This window comes from Mauremys reevesii, linkage group 4 (assembly GCF_016161935.1).
Source record: "Mauremys reevesii isolate NIE-2019 linkage group 4, ASM1616193v1, whole genome shotgun sequence".
NCBI classification, from domain to species: domain Eukaryota; kingdom Metazoa; phylum Chordata; order Testudines; family Geoemydidae; genus Mauremys; species Mauremys reevesii.
The window spans coordinates 101234448-101261046 of record NC_052626.1 but is presented as its reverse complement, the minus strand read 5'-3'; the positions used below and the strand labels follow the sequence as shown (position 1 = coordinate 101261046).

General features: G+C 43.9%; 1 long non-coding RNA gene across 1 annotated transcript; it reads right to left on the bottom strand.

The window, feature by feature from the left end:
- Positions 1-13749: 13749 nt before the first annotated feature.
- LOC120403721 lies at positions 13750-19926 on the bottom strand. The gene is made up of 4 exons (XR_005597693.1): positions 19664-19926; positions 16945-17069; positions 14770-14934; positions 13750-13853 (listed from the first exon to the last, which is right to left on the bottom strand). It is a non-coding gene; the product is annotated as an uncharacterized LOC120403721 (long non-coding RNA).
- Between the last annotated feature and the right edge of the window lie 6673 nt (positions 19927-26599).

The following is a 26599-nucleotide window of genomic DNA, read 5'->3' as shown; positions in this document are numbered from 1 at the left end:
TGCAATCCTATCTACTGTTAAAAATATGTTACTTATTTCTAGTTTAAGCTGGCATCCCTTTAACTTCCAGCTCTTGGATTTGTTATACATTTTTCTGCAAGACTGAAGAGCCCTCTACTATCACCTTCTGGTCCCCATGTAAGTAAGTACTTATAGACTGTGATCAAGTCGCCCCTAAATTGTCACTTTGGTAAGATTGAGCTCCTTGAGTCTTTCACTGGAAAGTAGGTTTTTTTCATTATTTTAATCATTCTTGGGGCTCTTCTCTGAACCCCTTCCAGCTTTTCAACATCTCTCTTGAATTGTGAAGATCAGAACTGGATGCAGTATTCCAATAGTGATCGATCAGTGCCAAATACAGAGTTAATATAAAATCTCCACTCCTCACTCCATATTCTTCTGTTTATACATCCAAGAATCACATTAGCCCAGCAGTTCTTAGACTTTTGCCAGCACAACCCCATTTTAATAAATTATTTCCTTCTGGGACCCCAGACAGCATGGCAGATGCCATTTTGATCAGCATTAATTATATTACCCTCCTTTAATTCTTAATTTAGTCCTGTATCAGCTGTTCCAAAATTTTGGCCAAGATCATTGTCACTCTGTAAAGTCTTGTAATTACCTGGGTCATCCAATTTACCATTTTAACATACTGTTATAATGTTATCTTTCTTCCAATCCTCTGGAAATTCACCAGTGTTCCAAGAGTTACTGAAAATCAAGTACTGGACATTACTGATCCAGATTGATCCTGGGCCAGCACTTTTAAAACCCTTGGATGCATTTTAGTCAGACTTGCAGATATCAAAATGTGTAACTTCAATAGTTGCTGTCCTCCTGAGTTACTGTTAGAATGGAAAGTATTTATGTCATCATCATGTGATAGGAATACATCATCTGTTTTTTTTCCCAAATACAAAACAGAAATATTTGACAGCTTCTGCATTATATTATTGACAGTTCTATCATTTTCATCTTGTAATGGACCAACTCTAGGATTCTTTGTATTCTTAATATACTTAAACTCCTGGTTGTCCTTAACCCTGCTGGCCATAGATTTCTTCCTATATCCTTTTGCTTCCCTTATTAGTTTTCTGCAATTCCTAGCTCCTAAAATATATTTATTGCTGTTAGCTTCCCCATTTTTCCATTAATAAAATGTATTACTTCCCTTAAGCCAAGATAGCCTTTTCTTCTCATCACAGAATGTAACGATAAAAAATATTTAATCACTCTGTGAAATTGTTTCCTATGGTGAATTTGCTAATATTTGTCCAGACTAGTTTTAAGTGTCCCAGGGGAGACTATTATGGAGCCTTAGATGTCACTGTAGGGAAGCTTTCTTAGATTAATCCTAAATTTTACCTTCCTTCATTTCAGTGCATTAATCTTAGCTAAGCTCCCCTTAACTATGCCTCCGTCATACCACAATAAACAATTCCTATTCCCCTTTGATGTTGTCTCTCTTCAAATATTTGTAAATTTATGCTCCCCATCCTTGTGTTAAATTTATATAAAGTTAGCTTTTTTAATCTGTCCTCAAAATCCATCCCTCCAATACCCACATCACTTGTTGCTCTTTTCTGAACTCTCTCCAATGTATTAATATCTTTCTGGTCATGAGGTATCCAGAACTGAAGGCAGTGTTTCCAGATACAGTTGCATTAGAATCAAAGAAAAGAGAACTATTACCTTTTTCACTTGCCCCTGCATATGCAATTAAAAATATCCTTGGGAAAACTACATTGCAAATTCTTGTGTAATTGGTTGTCTATTATCATCTCTAGTACACTTTTAGTATGACATCTTTTCAGGTTTCTCTTTCCTATTGAGTGTCTGTTAAAAATTATCCCCCCCAGATTATGGATTATTTTAAACTCTCTGTGTACCTTGTATCATTTCTCTGTTTTGATTAGCATTTGTAAATAAGGGCCAGATCCTGCTACTCCTCTTCATGCAAGTAGTTCCGTTAATGTAGGCTTTTCTCTGAATTCACCTACTACTGAGATGCCCAGAATTGAAATCAGTATTGTGGGTGTAGTTTTATCAGGAGCCACATTGACTTAATGCTGCTTCATATTCAGCCCAATATTCCATTAGTTTGGTTCTGCCATATCTACAGATGCCTGTGGGGCACTGCCAGTCGACAAAAGCGCGCTACTTTGTGGACACAGCTAGTCTACATGAAAATGTGCTCTAGTATAGTTACCTCATCCTCCTTCTCCCCTTCCCTATCTCTTTGTTTGTTCAGCCACTCCTTGGATCTTGTCATTAACCTAAATTTCAGTTTTTTAGGGCTGGGACTATCTTTCCTGTGTTGTTACAGTGCCTAACATAATGGGTCCCATGTCCCCGATTAGGGCCTCCAAATACTACTGTAATATAAATAAATTGCAGTTCCATTCTCACCACTAGGTCTGTCTCCCCACATTATCTGTTCTCATATGCAATTATAAATTTGATATTGTATATATAAATGTCTCTATATCCACAGTGTCTGTGTGTGTTTGGATGGATGTTTTGTGCTTAGAAAACATATAACAACTTTTTACATTAGCATTATCATCAAATGAAATAACTGTATTGGGTTGGAAGACAGAAAATCTACACAATTATTAAAATATAAATAAGAATGTGTAATTAAATACATGCACAGTTAAATTCTTATTTTAGTTCTAATTTATAGATGAGTGCTGGGGCCAGATTTCCTGTGGGTATTACCCTAAATTGTGTGTGCCAAAACAGAAGCTGATGCTGCAAATATAAGTGTTCTTGAACATTTCTGTTTTTCCTCATTTCTGTGCTTAGCAGTCTGTTTTTGTGGGTTATCCATCTCCTTTAAACTAGGGGGCACAACCCAATTTGTCATTCCTATATTTGGGATGGACCCTTCCATTTAAACCACCAGGTGGTTGTATTCCCAAAGCTATAACAGTATCATGAAAAATTACTAAATATTAATCCTACTAACTAAAATTTGGCAATTTTCTTTAAATTATTAACCTTGCAGTAGATGGGAGAAATAGCTTATGATAAACCAAATCAGTATTATGTCTTGAATATGGAATTAGAAAATATAGAAATCAGGAGAACAGAAATTAGACCAAAAAATGCGTTTGCTCTTTGTTTCCACATGTATTAGTCCTTACTGTGTGATACAAACTTTGGAAATATCACAGAGATGGGAGCCATTTTGACTAAAAAATATTTTAGAAGAAATTTGCATTACTAAGACACTACAGATTACAATGCTATTCTCCTGAATGCTTCATTCATGGACAAGGAGATCAGTCTTTTCGTGAGACATAGGATTTCTTACATTGTACCCACAAACTTAGTCTAGTATGCTGTAATATCTCAGGGAGGAAGACTGGTTTTGCATGCTCCCAGCATACATGTCTTGGTCTATGCTGCTATTAAAGATAACTGACTTGCTTTTTGTATCTTTGAAAGATAAAAGGTGGACCATGAGTTTGTTTTTTCTAAAGTTTTCTGTTTTCTTGAAGTAATTTCTTAGTAAACTGTAGAGATGCTAACTTTCTGCCACTCCCTCTCCTTGGCATACCTGGAGTTTGGACAGAAGGATGGGAAGATTATGCTTTGTGATCTGTGAACATGAGTATATTATTTGATTATGATTGTGCCTTTTTCTGTGCCATCTTATCATTGTGGAAAGATACATTATTGTGCTTAATCTCCTCTGGTAGATGTATTTGTACCAAAGAATACCACTACAGTGTATGGTCCCTTTTCCTTTCTGTAAGCAGGATTATCACTGCATCTCTGAAAGCAAGGAAGTAAAGAAGCAAAGTTATATCTCGTAGGAGGTATATAAACCCAAGGTTAACCTTACCCAGGCAGTCTTCTTTTCCTCTTCATTGGACGCATGGAAACCCTGCAGTCCCTTGTTAGCAATGCTCCTTCTTTCATTCCAGTTCTCTGGCCCAAGAAAAAAGAAGCCAAGAAAGAGAACAATGACAGCTAGGAAAATGAGTCATAGAAGTAGAACACCTGAAAACAAAGAAAAACACTTTGTTTCAAATGCAGGCTCTCAGAGGAAGAGGTTTTAGTACAATCTTTCAGATTTCTGGGCTCTCCCTCTTCTGTCTCACTCATGGCAGGTTCTCTTTCTGATGGTTGACAGCTTACCGGCCCCAATTAATCACCGCCACCACCATGGGTGACAAATGACAGGTCCTTTCTTGTTGTGGGCAATAACTTCTCTACTGAACCCTAAAGGGCAGGTCCTTTCTAGTGGGCAAGCCATCCCTGTTGCCTTGATATAACAGCTTTCTTTTGTCTACTACACCTACTGTCCTCTTCTACTTTTTCACCTTGACTCATTCACTGTTACCTCCATCTCTTCCTCAAAAAGAGAGCACTTGGGGAATGTCCTTAATCCTGACTTCCCTTTCCCCCTCCCACCACTGTTTATCTAGGGCTGCAAGTGCAGTGGGGGGGTTTCTCTTTTTGTTTTTTTTCTTCCTTCACTGTGATTTTTCCTGGCAGTATGAACTCTTCCTCTACTCAGTACAGAGAATCTGAGCACTACTGGTTGCCTCCCAGCTTTGGTGCACACAACCAGCCCTTATCCCCTCCAGCTTTGAAATGCAAGGTTGTGCATTAAGAATACTGATCTAGCAGCCCTACTCATTCCCTGTCCCCTTTAAAGTTGTGAACTTCTTCTGGCTACTATCTCGATGTTCCCTCCCCAAAGTCCTTTTTTCTTCCAAGAGTGTGTCTACCCTGCAGCTGGGAGGTGATATTCTCAGAGTGGGTAGACAGACTCATGCTAGCTCTAGCAGACCTAGTATGCTAAAAAACAGAAGTGTGGACATTGCAGTAAGGACAGCTGCTCAGGCTAGCTACCCTAATCTAAGCCCCCCTGATTCCCTGGGTCTGAGCCCAGGTAGCTAGCTCGAGCTGCTGCCTGTGCCAGAACATCCACTTGTAGGGGCCAGCTGCCATTCCTCCTTTTGTGCACAGTTGTGATAATTGGGTACAAATTTACCCTAATTGTAAGCTCAACTGTAAAAACGTAGTGCAAGTTCATAGGATGTCACGGTAATGTATAGCAACAAATGTTGACAGGAAAAAGGTGCAAAAGTGAGAGAGACTTAATTAGTCCAAACAACATTTTTGGCATCCCAACATGGGGCCTAAATACATACTGAGAAGCGGGCACCTTGGTAAACAAGCAATTGTTTACAAAGTTAGTTTAAAACAAAAGTTTGTTTTAAAATTCTTAAATGTGTTGAACTTGTTTGAGATAAGCATGCAAAGTAAATTGTTAATTATTTTGCTTTTTTTTTTTAAGAGGTTTGACAATTTTTGAAAATTACTTTTAAAAAAAAATCTTAAATGCTTTTTTGAGGTTTATAGTTTCTGTGATTGATAATAATTTTGAAGGTTTATTGAAAAGATATTTTAAGAAAAAGTGGTAAAAATGAAGTAATTTAAATAGTTGAAGGTTAAGTTACTAATGCAGACTTTATCAAAATAACATTTTGGGTAATCCTCTTGTTAAGGAAATGCCATCTTAATTCAGGGCTGTTACTGCATTAAATATGAATTAAATCTCAAAAAACCAGAACTAATAGCTTTTGCACCACCAAAATTTTTGTGATTTTTTTTTTGGTGACTGTTTTGTTTTTGCAATTTTTTCCTTTTTGATTTTACAATGTGTTTTTTCTTGTTCTTTTTTTTCATTCCAGTTTGTTTTTTTTATTTTTTTGTTTGTTTGCTGTTCTGTGCATGAGAGACTGGTTAGTGCTAGTACTGCAGGTTGGATCCTTGTGATTGACTATGTTGCCACAATGGTCATACTGTCATCACAAATGTTGATGGCAAAACAGGTGGGCTAAGTCTGTCATGAGCTACAAATGCCCGTGAATTTTTACTGCCTTTGGGTGTTGCAAATTGCTCATGAATGCAAAAGTGATTCCAAAAAAACATCATTTTGTTGCTTCTTTTTAAATAAGGCAACACAGTTGGGTAAGAATGCCATCAGGGCTACAGTTTTTCTCAAAGAGCGCAAACTTAACCACTAATGTATACTGTGACATTGCACTCTATATGATTTTATGAATGTATGCTGATGAATATGAATATAATGTAACTGGAATATGCTTCATGCAAAAGGTCTCTTGTAAGGTATCATTACAAAGCTTATAGTCTACTGAGTGTGGTCATCCTATTTGTATAAATGTATCACTCTTGTATCTGAAACTAGAAATATAAAATATAACTCTGAGGGCCTATTGTAATTATGCAAAGTGTGGGCCATTAATGGTGGCTTGGAATCTTGTTAGCTCCTATTAACCAGGACAATTGTCTGTAGATGGCTCTGTTTTACTTGTAAGTCTTCCTGTATACGTGTGTGCTGGCAAGTGGGTAATGAAGTCTTACAGTGACGTGATCATGTCCACTGAACTGGAATCCATCTTTAACGTGGTGCTTTTCCATTGAGAAGTGGGGGGTGGGAACCCAGAGGGACAAAGGATTCCTGTCTTATGCAAAAGATATATAAATGGGTGGAACATAGAAAAGGGGATGGCCATCATGAGAAATCCCTTAGCTACCACCTGAGCTGGAACAAGGGCTGTACCAGGGGAAAGGATTGTGCCCAGACTAGGAAGGTGTCCAGTCTGTGAAAGAAACTTATTGAAACATCTCTGAGGGTGAGATTTTATCTATATTCAGTTTTATTACTGTATTAGACTTAGATTTGCATGTTTTGTTAATTTTACTTGGTAATTCACTTTGTTCTGTCTGTTACTACTTGGAACCACTTAAATACTACTTTCTGCATTTAATAAAATCACTTCTTATTTATTAATTAACCCAGAGTCTGTATTAATACCGGGGGGGGGGGGCAAACAGCTGTGCATCTCTCTCTATCTGTGTTATAGAGGGCGAACAAGTTATGAGTTTACCCTGTATAAGCTTTATACAGGGTAAAAGGATTTATTTGGGGTTTAGACCCCATTGGGAGTTGGGCATCTGAGTGTTAAAGACAGGAACACTTCTGTAACTTGCTTTCAGTTAAGTCTGCAGCTTTGGGTCATGTGGTTCAGACCCTGGGTCTGTGTTGGAACAGACTGGCGTATCTGGCTTAGCAAGACAGGGTGCTGGAGTCCCAAACTGGCAGGGAAAGCAGAGGCAGAAATAGTCTTTTGATAAGTGATAAGAACTAGTTTGTTTTTAAACATCTTACAAATGACCACATTGCACCTTCAAGTGGGGTGGATTTTGTCTGGCTCGCCAAATGAAGGGAATAGTGCTTTACTCCTGGGGAGGGTGGGAAGGGGTCAGAAACTCCTGCAAAAGGGGAGGAGGGGTCAGCATGGTCACTGACTCATCCCCTGGGAGCTGGAAGGGAAGAAGGGATTAAAAGGGGCAGCCTTGAGCAGTGAAGCCCCTTTTACATGCAGCAGGCTAAGGCTGCACTCACCCGCCCTCCCCCTTAGCTGACAAAATATCCAGTTTGGTCAAGACCTGTGTGGGCACTGCACTAGCCGCCCCTTTTCAGGGGGGCTGGGAAGGAATTTTTCTCTCACCACCAGATTGTCCTGGTGGAGTGTTTTTTTTCCCCCACACCTTCCCCACAGCGGGTTCAGGGAGGGCTTTGTTAATGTGTGGCATGAAGGGGTTAGGCTATATGTCACAGCTCATTATGTAAGTGTGGGGTGGATGTCCAGTGCAGGTACTCCATAGGGAAGGGATACAGTGAGCAGATAATGCGTTGGAAAAGGACTTAAAAGGTGTTGGTTAAAGGAACGGATTGGGGATGATGGGAGTGGTTGGGGCTCCTATGAATGGTACGGCAGGGAGACAACCCCCCTTTCTTATAGCATGCCTTAACCAGGGCCGCCCAGAGAATTCAGGGGGCCTGGAGCAAAGCAATTTCGGGGGCCCCTTCCATTAAAAAAAATTGCAATACTATATTTTCGTGGGGGCCCCTGTGGGGCCTGGTGCAAATTGCCCCACTTGCTCCCCTCTTCCCCCCCCCCCCCCGACGGGCGGCCCTGGGAAAAATAAACCTTCCGCATCTCGGCACAAACCCAGTTTTGAGAAAACTTCTTTACAAGGTATCACTGGTTCTCAGCATCAGCTAGTGCTAAAAGGCACTAAAGCTCATTAAAAGCGTTGGACAAATATTTTCCATCAAAACTTTTTTTGGATCGAAAACTAGGGGTTTTTAAAAAGCAGAAAAAAATCACGGACAATGTCTGCTTTCCTTCAAAATTTGTTGTGTTTTTTTAAATTGAAAAGCTGAAATTAGTCTGCCAAAACCTGAACACGGTTTGGGGTTTCAGAAGTGTGTGGCCAAATATTTGATGCTTGCTGTGTTTGATTGTTTAAAGAAACAATAAAAAAAATTCTGCTTAAAAAAAACACAAAACTTTTGAACCACCTCAACTTGTGATCAAACGCCTGAGCCCATCCAGTCAGAGATTTTTCCAGGTTTCTGATACTCTGCTGGCTTCCTTGACTCGTATGTGTCTCCATAACTTTGGGTTCATTTAGGTTAGAACATAAGAATGACCATACTGGATCAGACCAAAGGTCCATCCAGCCCACTATCCTGTCTACCGACAATGGCCAATGCCAAGTGCCCCAGAGGGAGTGAACCTAACAGGTAATGATCAAGTGATCTCTCTCCTGCCATCCATCTCCACCCTCTGACAAACAGAGGCTAGGGATACCATTCCTTACCCATCCTGGCTAACAGCCATTAATGGACTTAACCTCCATGCATTTATCTGTTTCCTAGAGACTGGCTCCATGGGGTCCCTCACAAACTGGAGACGGTTACTATGAGTTTGTCTTTAGTATAGTTTATGTACATACTCCACGAACTGAGCATTTGAACTTGTTCCAGAATCTTTGATGAGCCTATGTTGTGAAAACTGAAATGCTCAAAATAGCATATGCATGTGAATGGACACAGGGTGCTAAAATTAAATTAACCCAGGGGTTCTCAAACTGGGGGTTGGGACCCCTCAGGCTGTCACGAGGTTATTACTGGGGGTTGCAAGCTGTCAGCCTCCACCTCAAACCCCGCTTTGCCTCCAGCATTTATAATAGTGTTAAATATATAAAAAAAGTGTTTTCAATTTATAAAGGGGGGGGAGAGGTTGCACTCAAGAGTTTTGCTATGTGAAAGGGGTCACTAGGACAAAAGTTTGAGAACCACTGAATTAACCCCTCTGAAGCCTCAGGGAATGCAGGGGAGGGGGGGTCTCCCTTGGTAGGGCTGGGAAGGAGCTAGATGGTGTAGGATATTGCTCTTCTGATGTGATCCCTCCCCCTGTGGCTAATTTTAAATGAAGCTACCCTCCCCTGACATGAATCTCCCTATGGCACTGAAATTAAATATAGACTATAATTTGGCATTTGAGAAGTGAAAGGGATGGCAGCCCTAATGGAAAAGCTAACAGCTTGGCTCTTCTACAAGCCTCAAACTGCTGAATGAGCTTTAGGGTAAGGAAGGCTGTGCCTCCAAAACAGCCTGGTCCTGCCCCCTATCCCACTCCACCCACTTCCTGCCCCCCAACTGCCTGCCCCCCTCAGAATCCCCCTCACCGTCCCCCAGAGACCCACCACCACCAACACCCCAGGACCCCACCCCTGCTCCCTGTCCCCTGACTACCCCGACCCCTATCTACCCCCCCCACTGAGTCCTGACAGACCCCCGGAATGCCCACAATCCAACCCCCCCATTCCCTGTCCCCTGACCCCTACCCCCAACCTCTGCCCCCTGCCTGTGCCCTGACTGTCCCTGGGACTTCCTGCCCCTTAGCCAACCCCTGCAGCCCCAGCCCCGGCCCCTTACCCCCGGCTCCCCCCTCACCCAGAGCCTCAGTGCATCGAAGAGCGTCCCTCGGCAGCTGCAGCGTGGCTCCGGCGGGGCTCCTGAGCTCCGCCCCGCTCAGAGCCTCATGGTGAGGGGCAGGGCTGCGAGCTCCAGGCTGAGCTCAGCTCCCTCCGCTCAGCCTGGAGCTCGCAGCCCTGCCCCCTTACCACCTGGCTCTGAGCGGGGTGGAGCCCAGGCCCCGCCCGAGCCACACTGCACTGTTGTCCACGGACGCTCCTGGATGCGCTGAGGCTCTGGGAGAGGGGCGGAGGGGGGTCGGGCAGGGGCGGGAGCCTCAGCTGTTCTCTTGGGGGCCCCTGCGGAGCCTGGTGCCTGGGGCAAATTGCCCCACTTGCTCCCCCCTCTGGGTGGCCCTGGCCTTAACCCTCTTAAGGACGGGGGGGAGATGGTAAGGTCCCATCAATGTGTTGGCTGGGGGACCTGGATGAAAAAAGAGGAGGAGCTGATGGAAGCCCCCAGGTAATTATTGAATGAACACAGGGTTACCTGCACTGTACACTTGTATCTTCTGAGTAGACCCAGACACCTAATAATAAAGTTGCGGCCTGATTAAAACCATACCAAGTGTTGCCTGTCTTTCAGTATAGCTGGACAACATAACAGCAGCAGTTTTGAATTTTGTTTTAGCTATAGGTGAAGTGAGTTGTAAGTTCTTAAGCTCTGTTAACATCTGAAAGGTTTAACAATCATTTTTGTAATATTTGATTGAATACCAATATTGGGATAAGAAATTTGCAAATTGTAAAATATAACCAAGTATCTTTTTCTTTATGCTTAAAATTATAATAGTTTTTTTAAATTGTGGTTTTGTGAACAAACATCCGATCTTGGCAGAACTGATTGATAAGAGAGCTTATGTTGTGATAATTGGGCCTATAAATTTACTCTAATTGTGAGTTCATCTGTAAAAAGTGAATGTAAGTTCATAAGATGTCACAATAACCTAGACTGAATTAGTCCAAACAAAAAAGGCCTGTTCATATAACTCAAGGACTGTGTTAAGTAAGGACTGTGGTAAACAAGGAAAGTATGGAACCAGAAATCAATGAACTAAAACTGGTGTGTTGGAAACAAGGCCTAATAGGTGGGCAGAATGAGGGGATGGGCTGCTCACCACTCCCTTTTGGAGTCTTCAAAGAAAGAGACTCTGGGAGAAAAATTGGCTACTGGAGCAAGCTTCACCATTATAGCTGTCTCCCTACTGTCTCCTGGGACCGAGCCTTTGTCGTCCTGATCCTGAGGGATGTCCTGAGTAGACTGGGCCAGAGAGAGGGACCCAGGTGACATCACCACCTCTACGGGGACCAACTGAATACCAACCACCACCTGGGATGAAATGGGATTGGAATTTAGCAGCAACAATAGTTCCAGCCCATCTCAACTTCTCTTTTCCCAAAAGGACAGTGTGATAGACCCAGGCCAGTTGGGTACAACAGAATAGCAGAAGGCAGATATACTGGCCACTGGATTAACAGTTTTCTGTTTCCTGACTGACCAGAGCTGGGGCTGCTCCAGGCTAATGAGAACACCTGACTGCAATTAACCTACAAAGAGTCAGGTGAGGCCATTAAGCTAATGTGACCACCTGACTCTAATTAAGGCCTCTCTGATACTATAAAAGGGCTCACTCCAGTCACGCAAAAGAGAGCTAGGGAGCCGGAGGAGAGGAAGTGCGGCTGAAGGGCTAGTTAATGAAGACAGCCTCAAGTCATTGGTAAGGGTGAAGAAGGGAGAAGCAGGAGAGCTGTGGGGAAGTGGCCCAGGGAAATGTAGCAACTCTGGCAGTGAAAGGTTGGCTGCCAACAGCTGCTACCATTAGGGTCCCTGGGCCAGAACCTGGAGTAGAGGGTGGGCCCAGGTTCCCCCCAACCCACCACTACAGAAACACCTCCTGGGAGGGGAAGACGGGCCCCTGTCAGGATAAGAGGCTAAACTGTTTTGGTATGAGGCTATAGGAGCAACAGAGACTGGGAGTTCTCTCACCAACCTCCTTGCTGGCTTATGATGAAAAGAGCTCAGTAGACTGTATCCCCGGTCCTAGAGAGAAAAGGGCTATGTGGAAGGTTGCAGTGAGCCTCTGAAGCTAGCATAAACTGCCTGGAAGTGCGGGACCCATGGGGACAAGGTCGGAACTCTGCCACAAGTTATCATCACCTTGATACCACCTAAGAGACTGCCAAACAAGGGGGTTTTCCTTGTAAAAATTCTCTTCAGCTAAAAGGAGAGTGGGCAACGAATGATGATTTAAAAAAGCATTATTTAATACTTACAGCATTTTAAATGTAAACTTTTTCCTACTCTTCTTTATCTTTAATAAAAGATTAAAAGGATTTTTATGGGGTGTTTGTATATGAAACGCCAAACTTTTGTGTAACATTGGACAGTGACTGGGTTATGTTAACATCATTGGTCTTTTTATTCCATTTTAATACAAGACACTGTCTGAAGGCACTGAGGGAACATGCTGATCCCCCTACAGAGCTATAGTCAGAAATGTTCCTGCACTGTCCAATTTTTGCACTCCCTCCGCTCTGCACCCTAAGTGACTGCCCCTCTTATCCCACCCTAGTTACAGCCCTGCTTGAACTCACTTAAAACCTCTCTTTTTGTTAATGAACTTGTTTTACTTTTAATCTAAACCACCCCAGTGCTCTGTGTGTGAACCGAAGTGATTGTTAATTCCAGTTAAATGAATAAACTCTGCTTTTGTTCTCTTTAAAAGGCGCCACAAATCTTATTACTTCTTTGAGTGTTCCAGGAGAGGGCTGGGCACTTCAGGACAGATGGCTTTGGGGAAATTCGGGACTGGAAGTGGTCTGGATTGCACCCCAAAATGTTACAAATGTATAACCATAAATATGCTATTTCTGTAATTTGCAATATACACTAATAGTGATTAAATTACTACCAGATACCACAGTTAAGCCATCTTTCATTGAACAATGTACAGAGAAACTGAGTGTAATCAAATTTTATTAATAAGGATAAAATAGGGCTAAGATGGGGTGAAAACTACTGTCTTTTATTTTGAAAATATTGCTTATTCTAACTTCAAATGGTATGGTGTTTTACAGATAATCATTCAGTTATCTCCTCCAGCCTTATAGGGGAGATAATTATTCAAAGGATCAAACATAATCTTCAATGTAAAGCAAAGATAATTAAAATAGGAAACATTGAAAAGGTGAAGAAATACAGTAAATGGAAATAAAACATCAGAATTGCTTTAATTTTCATATGTTACTAACCACTAAACATTCTGTAGTACAAATATTTCATCTGGACAAGTTTGTACAACTATAGCTGTGCTGTTTATATCAAATTTACTTAATTCTGTACTTGAGACAGAACATAAACTGACATAAAATCCTGCATTTTATGTCAGACTTTTAACACACTATTCATGAAAAGTATGTATTACTTTGAAAAGCTGACAAGTTTTCCTCAGCTTTTAATCAAATTTGTTTTTTCCCCACAATATTTGATCTTTACAACTAAAATACATTTTGTAAAGTTTAAAAAGTTGAAATCTGAGAATTGTTTGTGCCAGTGACTATTAAGTGTAGTTTCAGTGTGGAGAGGGTGCTGCAGGTTTTTTTCTAGAGCAGCATGTAGGATTACTTACTAGTATGTAAGATAAATGCAGCTACTATAAGTGGTGCCTACTATCTGGGCACTGAATCACTTTTTATTTAAATCAATTGGAGTTTTGCCGCTAACTTCACTGGAGCAAGACTGGGCCAAAAAATGCAATACGATTTGCAAATTCAGCAAAACAACAAAAAACAAGGCAACCAGTTCATCTCTCTATATGACTGTGTGTACAATTAATTCAATGACGCCATCTGCTCCACCAGAGACCTTATGTGGGTTTTTCTTACTTGCTTTGACAGACAAGCACTGGCAATACTCCTCTGGACCGTGGCCCCCTGCTCCTCACAGGTTTGATAGCCATCTTTTCAGCCAAGGGCTTAAAAACAGAGAAGAGAGAGGTTTCTTATGACTTGAAATTCAAGGACTGGGCCCCAGACTTCACTAGGCACGTCTCACATTTGTTGAGGCAGGGTTCTGCAGCCATATAATTCAAAGATCCTCAGAAGGAATGTACCAACCCATTTTTTATTTTTTTTGGCTGACCTTTTTAAAAAAAGATGTGCATCAGGCCATAAATGGAGTGGACTCTTTTTTTTTTTTAAATCTTATGTCATACAGAGAGAGAGAGAGAGAGAGAGAGAGAGAGAGAGAGAGAGAGATCTTTATGGATCCAATGTCAGCCTAAATGGACCCCATGGATAGGGAAGTGGAGGCAGTCACTGGATTTTTTTTCTTTCTTTTGACCTGCATACCACACAATTTTCTTTCCTGTATGTCCAGGTTTGTCAGATGCTGTTAGTTATAGCAGGATGAGGTTTTTCATTTATTCCGTCTCTAAAAGTTAAGGAAAAACCTACCCAGAATCCTCTTGGATTAGTGCAATTGCCCAAGGTTCCCTCAAGTTAACTTCCAGTTTACTCAGGGGCACACAGAGCATATGCATTACTCCATAGATGGAGTGGAGGATATCGTGTCATAATTTAGAAGATAGCCTTTGCCTTCAAAAGGGATAGGTTCTGTAGGGAAATGCAAGATGTCACTCTGATGTGATTTTGTCACATACCAAAGCCTCTCCCTGTTCCCTCCTCTCAGAGAAGGAGACCTAAGTTCTCTTCCTCAGGGAAAAGTCACTTCTTTATAAAATCTTTAGTAAATCTGCTCCAGAGTTCAAAGCACAGAGAACTGGGATACTCCCCCGACAACCTACCCACAAATAATCCTGACATGAAACACAAATCTTTTCTCTCAGCTCCCAAGCAGGGGCATAAAGGTTTGTAGCTATTTGCCCTTACCTTCTGCAGGCTGTCCTCTGGAGAGTTCATTTTCATCCCAGTGGGCAGTCATCTCCTCAGATTCATAAGTCTTTACCGGTCTCTGTGAAGTATTCCCTTGAAACATTCCAACTGCCTGTCCTTCCCAGGATAGTGGTCTGTTGCTTCTGGGCGTTGTGCTGGGAACTGAGGGATAGGTACCCAGAAAACATCGTAACCAAAATCATTTTGAACATTGCTTATGCAGAAACACTGAACATTTTGTGCTTAAATTTATGTAATACAGCTGGTTCCGTTATAAACAGTCAAGTGCTCTAGTACAGAGAAGAGCCAAGAGTAAAACAAGCAGCCTGCCTATGTGCAATTTAGTTTATTTTTATCTTTGCTGAATAGGGTTAAAATATATGGGGAAATGATCACATTAAAAATTGGGTTGTTACAGTTTACTCACTGAAGAGTCCATGTGGAATTTCTAAAACTGACTAAGTGCTGATTGAGCCATAGATAAAAACTGTTGCATCTGCAGTAAAAACAGATAACATTAGCCAGAGTGCAATTTCTGAAGAGCCTGCCAGTTTCACTCTAAAATTGTCCAAAGTTTATTTTTTTTAATTAAAAAGGCTACATGCCTTTTTTTTTGGGGGGGGGGGGGAGGGTTGTATTAGATTACTGCATTTCAAACCATATACTTAAAATGTAAGACAATTTGGTTTGCAGTTTTTGGAATGAGATGTTAAATCTTTTGTATAGATAATGAAAATGGACTGCTATTTAAGGTCCCCATCCATCAGAAAGCCTCCTCAATGGAGACTCTGGGTAAAATCCTGACATCACTGATGTCAATGAGAGTTTTTGCCATTGACTTAAGTGGGGACAAGATATCACCTTTTAGGCATCACAGGCTACCACAGAAACAGAGGATGTTCCTTAATCTGAGATGGTCAGATCACATTTCTGTCTTAAACTTACATACTTATTACAGGGCAGTCTATGCCAACAAATTAAAAATCCTGAGCAGAATATCTTAAAATTCTGCAAGTTTTATTTGTCAATAAATAAATGCAGAGGCTCCAGCATGGCAGTAGGGAGCACAGGCCACTGGCTGCATGAAGGTGGGAGATCTTTCCGCAGCCCCGAACACGGACTCAGTGGTGAGGCTGCACCTGACCCTGACAAAGCACAAGGCCTGGGCCTGCCCCAGAAACACCCTGAGGCCCTGCCCCTCTGTGCCACGCGCACAAGGTGTGGGGCAGGCAGGCTCCACCAGGCAGAATCCAAGTAGGGAGAGGCTCAGTGTGTGTGTGGGGAGATATGGATGTGGGGTGAGAGGATTCTGTGTGGGACAATCTGGGTGCAAGCAGCTCAGTAAGGGGGTCTAGGTGTGGGGGGATTTGGATGCACAGAGGCTCGTGGGGGTGGGGGAGGTCCAGGTGCAGGGGTAACGGGGACTCTGCAGGGGCTTACAGGTGAAAGTGGTTGGAGCTCAGCAGAGAAGTCTGGGTGTGGGGGTCTCAGCAGGGGGGTCTGGTGCTGAAGGAGTGGGGCTTAGTGGGGTGGGGGTCTGGGTGCAGCTAGTTAGGGGTCAGTGATGTGGGGGTCTAGATGTGGGGGCTCAGGGTGGTGCAGGGTGGTGGGGCTCATCAGGGTGGGGGTTTGAGTGCAGGGTGCTCAGTGGAGGGTGGTCTGGGTGCAGGGGTGGGGGCCCGGAGGCAGGGTGTCCAGGTACAGGGGGCTCCAGATGCAGGGGTTGAGGTTCAGTGGGGTGGGGTTCAGGTATGGAGGGGTAGGGGGGTTCTGGGTGTATGGGGTGAGGTGTGGCGGGGGTATCTGGGTAAGGGAGGTCCAGATGCACAGGGGTTGGGTGGATGGGGGAGCAGCTCCCCGTCCAGTGACCCCTTCCACCCACAGCTGAGGAGTGATGGGGGCAGGAAGCAAGGGAGGATACTGAGTTTCCTGCAGCTGGGGGAGTTTATGGGGATGGGTCTGACACAGCCCCAGCCACTCCTTGCAGGGGAAGAGGAAGCAAAACTTAGTCCCCAGGTTTTAAAAACTGTGAGGCCCTCATGACTGTTAACAGTGGGCATTACTGGATGCCAAATCTGTTTAGGTGAAGGCCATGTTAGGGACAAATACACTGTTTGCAAGTTCTTCTCTAAGACGATGCAAAAATCCAGAGAAGCCCTTCTGAAAGATTACCTCTGAGAGAGTCTGTATCCAGCCTCTGATCCAGGCTAGCCCGGGACTGATTAAGCAGAATACACCTCTGCAAGAAGTACTTCGGCAGCTAGAATTTCAGCTGTTCTGTCACTGAGATCCTCAACCTGTAATAGAGGGCAGAAAACCTCATATGACTCCCAGGGAAAAGAGGATCAGTTCTCCATATCGAGGCCAGTCAAAGGACCCTAAGACTCTGTAGTGTTCATAGGTAGCTCCAAACTAGAAAGGCTCTTCAAGAACCAACTTTGGTACCAATGAAGCTGGGTACACATTGCCATTCCTTCAATATCTTGACCTTGGCATCAATTTTATTGACATCTTCACACCTGGTGCTAATAACAGCGACATCAATACTCTTGATGATGGCCTTGAGGCTGGTCTCAAACTGTTAAAGTCATTGGTACCTCGGAAGCCTTCAAATATAAGGGCTCCAGGTACACCTACTGTTTCTGTGTGATGATCTGAGGAACATATGTATAACTTATGAATTCTGGTTAATATCATGAAGTTATTATGAAGTTGTTACTATGAAAATTGCTGTATCATGAATGCACCTCTATCTATGTGTATCCACCAATGCTGACAAGTTTTAAGCATCTTCCAGACAGGTATATTGGTGGGTTACTACAACTCAATTCAGGGTGAAGTACCTTGGGACAATGGATTTGCTGGAGCCTGGGAGAAGGTATTTCCTTCACCTGCCTAAAGAGGGTGGAGGAAGTGGAGACAGTGGAAGTTCCCCAAGAAAGGCAAAGAGACAGAAGTGACAAAGCAGGAGGGACAGCTTAGGGTAACACATAGGAAGTTTGGGCAGGAGAGAGGAAGGGGATGAATCAGCGAAGTCAAGCAAGGTGAGGTGGGGGGAGAAGGCTCTATGTTTCAGAACCAAAACATGCTCTGCAACAAAAGGACACAGATGACCTTGACCCTAGCTCAAAGAACGCTCTGGAGTGGTGAGGAAACTGAGGTAGGGAAATGCACATAGGGTTTATCATTTTTGTATAGAGCTGTGTATTTATTGTGCTAGTAATGAAAAATTAATGGGTAAGAACCCTGTGCAAAGAATCTGTGTTTTATAAATTGCGCCAACCACATGGCTGCTTGAGGAGGTGAACCACAAGGCTCACATCTTAGGGTGGAGTTCTAGAAGAGGTTGTGTCTGAAGTATGGGAGAGCTCAGCACTTGTTCTAGGGGCTGGGCAATTGGATAATGTAGTTGCAACTCTAGAGAGGGTGCTAGATATAGGGTCTGCATCCCAAGAATGTGCTTAGTACCCCAAGATAGGGACAGTGCCTGGGCTCAGTTCAGACTCTCCTTTGTTTGCAAATCACCTTTCCCATGTCTGTAGTGCTTGGTCCCATATCTCCATGGACCAATGGGGTTGAGCACTGTAGAAATAGGATACACTATCCAGTTTATTTGTACCCCTTCTTCCCACTCTCCCTCCCCATCCCTCGTCAGGGACCCCTCTCACAAAGAACTTTGGTCCTGGAGGTTCAATCTCTCCTTCAGATGAGAGCCATAGGTGGTGATCTGCAGAATTTAAGATGGAAGGGTTTTTTACTCTGGTTATTTCCTAATTTTAAAAGCCAAGGGAGGTCTCAGACCTATTTTAGACATGCATCAGCTCAACAACTATCTCAAAAAATGAAGTTTACCGTGGTCACCCTGGCATCCATTATTCCCTACATGGATCCCTACATGGATCCAGGAGACCCTCAATTTAAGAGATGTCTACTTTCATGTGTTGATATACCAACAGCACAGAAAGTTCCTCAGATTCCTACTGAAACACTTGCATTACCAGTTCATAGTGCTTCCATTTGGCCTGCCTGCAGTTCTTTGTGTGTTCACAATATGTATGACCATGGTAGCAGCATTCCTCAGGAGACTAGGAGTGCATGTTTACCCTTATCTGGATGATTGCCTGGTCAAAGGCTAGTCCAGAGCTCAGGTTATATTCAGGGTTCAACTCATTCAGTCAGCTTTAAAGGCCTTAGGCCTCCTGATCAATGCAGACAAATCTATCCTTTGCCCAGTACAGAGGATAGAGTTGATAGGGGCTGTGTTGGACTTACTCAGGTGAGAGCATTTATCCCAAAGTCAAGATTTCAATCTATTTGATCTCTTGTGACAGACCTCAAGATTCATCCAGTCACAGCCCAAAACTGTATGAGGCTCCTAGGGCACATGACAATGTGCTCATATGTAATACAACATGCAAGGCTGCACCTCAAACCTCTCCAGATGAGGCTGGCCTCAATGTACTTGTCAAACCATCTTCATCTGGTCACTGCCCATGGTACGTTTTTGGGTTCTAATTTAACTGAATTGGTGGTTGAATCCTCTCAATATTTGTCCGACTGTTCCCTTCCTCTGCCCTCAACCACTGATGACTCAGACATGTCAGCTCTAGGGTGTGGAGCTCGCCTGGGGCCTCTCCAAACTCAGGGCCTTTGGTTCTTGATAGAACTCACTCTTCATATCAATGTCAGAGATTTCAGGGAGATTCATCTTGCCTGTCAAGCTTTCCTACCTCATATCAGGGGAAGAAACCTGCTTGCTCTTACAGACAACACTGCAGCAGTGTTTTACCTCAACAGGCAGGGAGGAGCTCGCTCTTCCCTCCTGTGTCAGGAAACAATTCACCTGTGGGAATTTTGCATAATCCATTTAATCAACCTCAAGGCCTCTTACCTTCCAAGGCTGCAGAACGGGCTGACTGCCTGACCAGGTCTTTTTCCAGTCACCATGAGTGCTCCTTTCACCCAGATGTAGCCAGATGCATTTTCCAGCAGTGGGGGACTCCCCAGCTAGACCTATTTGTGAACAAGTATAACAGAAATGTCACCAGTTCTACTCCCTGTAAGGCCACAATCTGGGCTCCATCACAGATGCCTTCCTGCAACCCTGGACAGTAAAGCTTTACTATGATTTCCCCCCAATCATACATAATCCCACTCTTACAGAGTGCTGCTGAAGATCAAGCAGGACCACACCCAGGTTATATTAACAGCCCCAGCATGGCCCTGCCAACAGTGGTTTTCCACTCTACTGGACATCAGTGGCAACTCCAATCTCACTGCCATTGCACCCAGATTTGCTCTCTCAGGACCACGTTCAGCTGCCCTCCCTGAACCTGCAATCCCTCATTTAATGGCCTGGAAGCTCCATGGTTAAATCCAAAAGAGCAGACTTGCTTGGAGAAAGTTCACCAGATCCTACTAATTAGCAGAACGCCCTCCACTAGGGCCACCTATCTGTCAGAATGGAAGCAGTTGTCCATCTGGGCTTGTCAAACCAGAGTCTCGCTGATGCATTCATCCATCCAACAAATACGCAACTATCTGCTAAACCTGAAACAGATTTAGCAATTTCTTCTATCAAGGGTCACTGGGCAGCAATATCAGCTTTCCACCCTTGTGCAGATAACTGGTCTGTTTTTTCTAACAACATAATTTGATTCTGTAAAGGCCAGGAAAGATTGTACTCTGAATTAAGGGAGCCCATTCCTCTTTGGGATTTGAACTTGGTTTTGTCCAATCTTATGGAACCACCATTTGACCTTCAGCAATGTGCACCTTATTACACCTTTCATGGAACTTGATTTTTCTAACTTCTACCACTTCTGCCAGAAGGGTCTTCAAGCTGTACAGTCTCACACCTGATCCACCATATACCATATTCTTTAAAGATAAAGTGTACTTATGCTCTCATCCAAGTTTTCTCTCCAAGGTAGTTTCTTGGTCTTCATTTACCATGATCCCCACTCTTAAAAATAACTAGGTTGTTTCTCTGCCCACATCCTTGATTGTGAGGAGGTTTGGTAAATTTATGAGTCAGTCATCCCGGTGGGGTAGTACCTAGATCTTGCCAGTGAGGCTGTTCCATAACTAAAACTTTAGTAAATGTCAGTACAGACCATGTCATTGTATAAGGAGGAGTAATGCAATTCCTTGCTTGATCAATCACAAACTGGAGGAATTTCTGATATTTTATCTGAATTGGTGTTCACAAATACTTGTCTTTCAGATCCATGAAAGCTAGAAAGCATCCTTATTCCACATCTGCTATTGTTGATCTCAGTTATTCCAGTTTGAATTTTTTATATAAACACATACATTTCAAACCCCTTTCGTGATAATGAAGTAGAATGAATAGATTTTCTGTCTGAGCTCATCAAAGGTGGCGAGGGATTCTGAGGATAGTGCTGATCTGGAGAGATGAGTCAAGGGTCTGAGTCACTATTTTTTGGCAAGATATCTAGAACATGGGGAAATCACAAGATGAGGGCTGGGGTAATTTGAGAAATTGTTATACCTTGTGCCTTTTCACTATAATTTGAAAGATCTAGTAGTCTGATGTTCCATCCTCCTACTCCTTCCTAAATGCAGACATTCTTCCCCCTGGAAGGTAGCAAAGAGTTTGTGGAAAAGCGTCACATATTGCTCTTGGAAAGTTGATTTGAACCCTGGCTTCTGTTGTGTCCTGCAGAAAAAGCACCCTCTGGACTTGAAGCTTTAAAGGGTAGGAAAAGAATACTTTTGTACTCTTCTGTTATATGGACCAACTTTTCTACTTTTTTTTTCTCTCACAAATGTTGGAAGGTGATACTGCTTTAGCTTTAGGGCCAGCTACCTCATTTACAATAAGCTCCAAAAATAGCCTGCAAAAGAGAGGGCCCAAGAGCCTTAGTTTTGAGGGAGAGTCTCCTATCAAGAAGAAAAGCCACACAGATAATCTAATGACCACAATTAATACCACTATCTGTAAACTAGATTCTTATCTATGCCACAGATTAGGCAGCTGCTTTTGTGGCATACTGAAATGTTTTCCCTTATTTTCCTAGGTCTTCAGGAATGTGTTAGATATTATAAGGAAAGGTCCAGGTTTTCAAATTACATGTACAACAATGTGCTGTCTATATCTGTTGTCATATAAGATTTTAAAAAAGAAAATTTGCCTCAAAGTAATTCTTTTGATCTTTGGTGAAATGCAGCTGTAAGAAGTTTCCTTTCCCAATGTGCTCTAAAATGCTATGTAGAGTCAAAAACTCATCCACTTCCTGGGATTTAGGTTTAACAACAACAATGTTCAACTCAAGACTTCTCCCCGAGGTTGTCTACTCAATATCAATGAAATGTCCTCTCTTTTCTTACCATAATATCCCCTGTATTTTTTGTTTACATAGTAGTAGTATGATAGCAAAGAGAGGGGTGAAGGGCGGGGTGAAGATGTATTTCCTCAAGGCTGAAAAAGGCTAATAGCTTTAAATGCCCACAAAGAAGGAAAAAGTGTTACTTGAAAAACAGGCAACTTTTTATGCTAAGTATCAAAAGATTGAAGTATACCAGATTTATTTTAGCTCAGTGCCATAGCTATGGAATATTATATGCTTTTAAAAATATATTATACAGAAATACCAAAGGCAAACACTAAATTATTATTCACCAATTAAGAACTTATTCCGGAGTAAAGGACATTAAAACAGTAAAGGTACGTCTACACTACGGGACTATTCCGAATTTGCATAAACCAGTTGTGTAAAACAGATTTTATAAAATCGAGTGCGCGCGGCCACACTAAACACATTAAATTGGTGGTGTGCGTCCATGGTCCGAGGCTAGCGTCGATTTCTGGAGCGTTGCACTGTGGGTAGCTATCCCGTAGCTATCCCATAGTTCCCGCAGCCTCCCCCGCCCCTTGGCATTTCCGGGTTGAGATCCCAGTGCCTGATGGGGCAAAAATCATTGTCGCGGGTGGTTCTGGGTACAGCCTCACCCCTCCCTCCCGGAGCAGCAGACAACCGTTTCGCGCCTTTTTTTGCTTGGTGAACTGTGCAGACGCCATAGCACAGCAAGCATGGACCCTGCTCAGCTCCATACCGCAATCGTGAATGTTTTAAACACCTCGCGCACTCTCGTGCAGTCTATGGTGAACCAGGACCTTCAATCCGAGGCGAGGAGGAGGCAGATACGGCAGCGCGGCAATGACAGTGATGAGGACGTAGACACAGAATTCTCTCAAACCGCGGGCCCCAGCGCTTTGGAGATCCTGATGGTAATGGGGCAGATTCTATCCATTGAACGCCGATTTTGGGCCCGGGAAACAAGCACTGACTGGTGGGACCGCATTGTGTTGCAGGTGTGGGACGATTCCCAGTGGCTGCGAAACTTTCGCATGCGTAAGGGCACTTTCATGGAACTTTGTGACTTGCTTGCCCCTGCCCTGAAACGCCATAATACCCAGATGAGAGCAGCCCTCACAGTAGAGAAGCGAGTGGCGATAGCCCTGTGGAAGCTTGCAACGCCAGACAGCTACCGGTCAGTCGGGAATCAATTTGGAGTTGGAAAATCAACTGTGGGGGCTGCTGTGATGCAAGTAGCCAAAGCAATCACTAAGCTGCTGCTACGAAAGGTTGTGACTCTGGGAAACGTGCAGGCCATAGTGGATGGCTTTGCTGTACTGGGATTCCCTAACTGTGGGGGGGCGATAGATGGAACCCATATCCCTATCTTGGCACCGCAGCGCCAGGGCACCCAGTACGTAAACCGGAAGGGGTACTTTTCAATGGTGCTGCAAGCACTGGTAGATCACAAGGGACGTTTCACAAACATCCACGTGGGATGGCCAGGGAGGGTTCATGACGCTTGCGTCTTCAGAAGCACTACTCTGTTTAAACGGCTGCAGCAAGGGAATTACTTCCCAGACCAGAAAATAACAGTTGGGGATGTTGAAATGCCTGTCGTTATCCTGGGGGACCCAGCCTACCCCTTGATGCCATGGCTCATGAAGCCATACACAGGCAGCCTGGACAGTGGTCAGGATCTGTTCAATTACAGGCTGAGCAAGTGCAGAATGGTGGTGGAATGTGCATTTGGCCGTTTAAAGGCGCGCTGGCGGACATTACTGACTCGCTCAGACCTCAGCCAAACCAATGTCCCCTATGTTATTACTGCTTGCTGTATTCTCCACAATTTCTGTGAGAGTAAGAGGGAGACCTTTATGGCGGGGTGGGAGGCTGAGGCAAATCACCTGGCCGCTGATTACGCGCAGCCAGACACCAGGGAGATTAGAAGAGCACACCAGGAAGCGGTGCGCATCAGAGAAGCTTTGAAAACGAGCTTCATCAATGGCCAGGGTACAGTGTGACTGCTGTGTTTGTTGATGAACACCCAACCCCCTTGATTGACTCAGTCCCTGTAAGCAACTCCCCCTCCCCCTTCGAGTACAGCTTACTTATGCAAATAAAGTCACTCTCATTTAAAAAGCATGAATTCTTTATTGATTCATTATAAAAACAGGGAGAGAAGTAAGGGTGTGGTTTGGGAGGAGGATAGGAGGGATGGAGAAGGCCATTAAAAAAAAATTCACAGTAACGACATCCTTCTGGTTGGGCTGTCCACGGGGGTGGAGTGGGCAGGTGCACGGAGCCTCCCCCCACGCGTTCTTACACGTCTGGGTGAGGAGGATGTGGAACATGGTGAGGGTTGAGGGTGGTTATACAGGGGCTGCAGCGGCACTCTGTGATCCTGCTGCCGTTCCTGAAGCTCCACAAGACACCGGAGCATGTCAGTTTGATCACGCAGCAGCCCCAGAGTTGCATCCCGCCACCGCTGATCTTCCTGCCGCCACCGCTGATTTTCCTGCTGGTCTTCTTGCCGCCACCTCTCATCTCGGTTGTCCCTCCTGTCCTCATGTTCATCCCTCCTTGTCCTCACGTTCACTGGCCTCTTTCCTGTAATTTGAAACCACGTCCTTCCACTCATTCAGATGAGCTCTTTCATTGCACGTAACTTCCATAATATCTGAGAACATCTCATCTCGCGTCTTCTTTTTCCTCCGCCTTATCTGTGCTAGCCTTTGGGGTGGAGGAGGGATGGTTGAAAAATTTGCAGCTGCATGAGGGAGATAAATATTTAGAAAGATACATTTTACAGAACAATGGTTATACTCTTTCACAGTGAACAGCACTATTCACCTAGCACATGTGATTTCCCTACAAGGTCGCATTTTTCATCTTAATAGTGAGTGCTTGCAGCTCTGGAGTTACAGATCTCACAGACACAGGTCCAGGCATCAGAATTCAGCTTGCATGCAGCCATGGTAAGCCACTGTCTTTCGGCTTCTGTAGTGATTTACCCCTCCCCCCCAACGCATGGCTAATACCACGCTAGCTCCTGCTAATCAACAACCTTCCCCACTGCGTGTCTGGTAGCTTGGGAAGATCGCCGTGACCAAACACAGAAAAGATCATCGGCATTTCACTCCTCCCCTCCCCGCCGCTACGTGCAGGAAAGTGTTTTTAAGCTGCTGCAGTCCACGAACCCAGTAGAAAAATGGCCACCCCCCTTACTTAAATTCCTGATTTTTAACCAGGTTATCCTGAACGATATCACTTTGCTGAGGATAACAGAACAAGATAAAGAGCGGATGCTTCTTGAATGCCAGCAGTTACCGGGACCATACACTGCTATGCTTTGCCACGCAATGATACCTGATTACTTGCTACATGCATGGCGTGGTAAAGTGTCCTACCATGGTGGGCGGAACAAGGTTGCCTTGCCCAGAAACCTTCTGCAAAGGCTTCTGGAGTACCTACAGGAGCGCTTCATCGAGATGTCCCTGGAGGATTTCCTCTCAATCCCCGGACATGTTAACAAACTTTTCTAAGTAACTATACTGTCTGCGAATGCATCCCAAGTCCTCAGGGCAAATCAATCATTAAAAAAGGCTTGCTTAAAAAACAATGTTTGCTATTTGCAAAGGTACACTCACCAGAGCTCCCTTCCATGGCGTCATTGTCTGGGATAGTGGCTTGTGAGGGCTGGGAGGACGGTAATTCCGTCAGGGTGATAAAAAGCTCCTGGCTGCTGGGGCTCACGGAGTGCTGTGTGCTCTCTGCTAGGTCTTCCTCCTCTTCTTCATCTTCATCTTCCCCGTCTGCATAATTCTCAGCCATGGCAGAGATTACAACCCCCACCTCGGAATCCACGATCAGGGGTGGGGTACTTGTGGCGCAGCCCCCTAAAATTGCATGGTTTTCGACCTGCCCCGGACCTTCCGTTTGCTTCTTTGGTTTTCTGGTAGGCTTGTCTGAGCTCCTTAACTTTCACTCTGCACTGCACTGAGTCCCTGCTGTGGCCTTTATCCGTCATAGCCTTAGAAATTCTTTCAAATACTTTTTCATTTTGTCTTTTGGAACGCAGTTCTGTTAGCACTGAATCCTCTCCCCAGATAGCGATCAGATCCAGTACCTCCCGTGCAGTCCATGCTGGGGCTCTTTTACGATTCTCAGGAGACTGCATTGTTAACTGTGCTGATGAGCTGTGCGTGGTCACCTGTGCTGATGAGATCTCCACGCTGGGGAAGCAGGAAATGAATTTCAAAAGTTCGCGGGGCTTTTCCTGTCTACCTGGCCAGTGCATCCAAGTTCAGAATGCTGTCCAGAGCAGTCACTGGTGCACTGTGGGATACCGCCCGGAGGCCAATACCGTTGATCAGCGGCCACACTAACCCTAATCCGATATGGTAATACCGATACTAGCGTTACTCCTCTCGTTAGGGAGGAGTACAGAAACCGGTTTAAAGAGCCATTAAAATCGATATAAGGTGCCTCCTAGTGTGGACGGT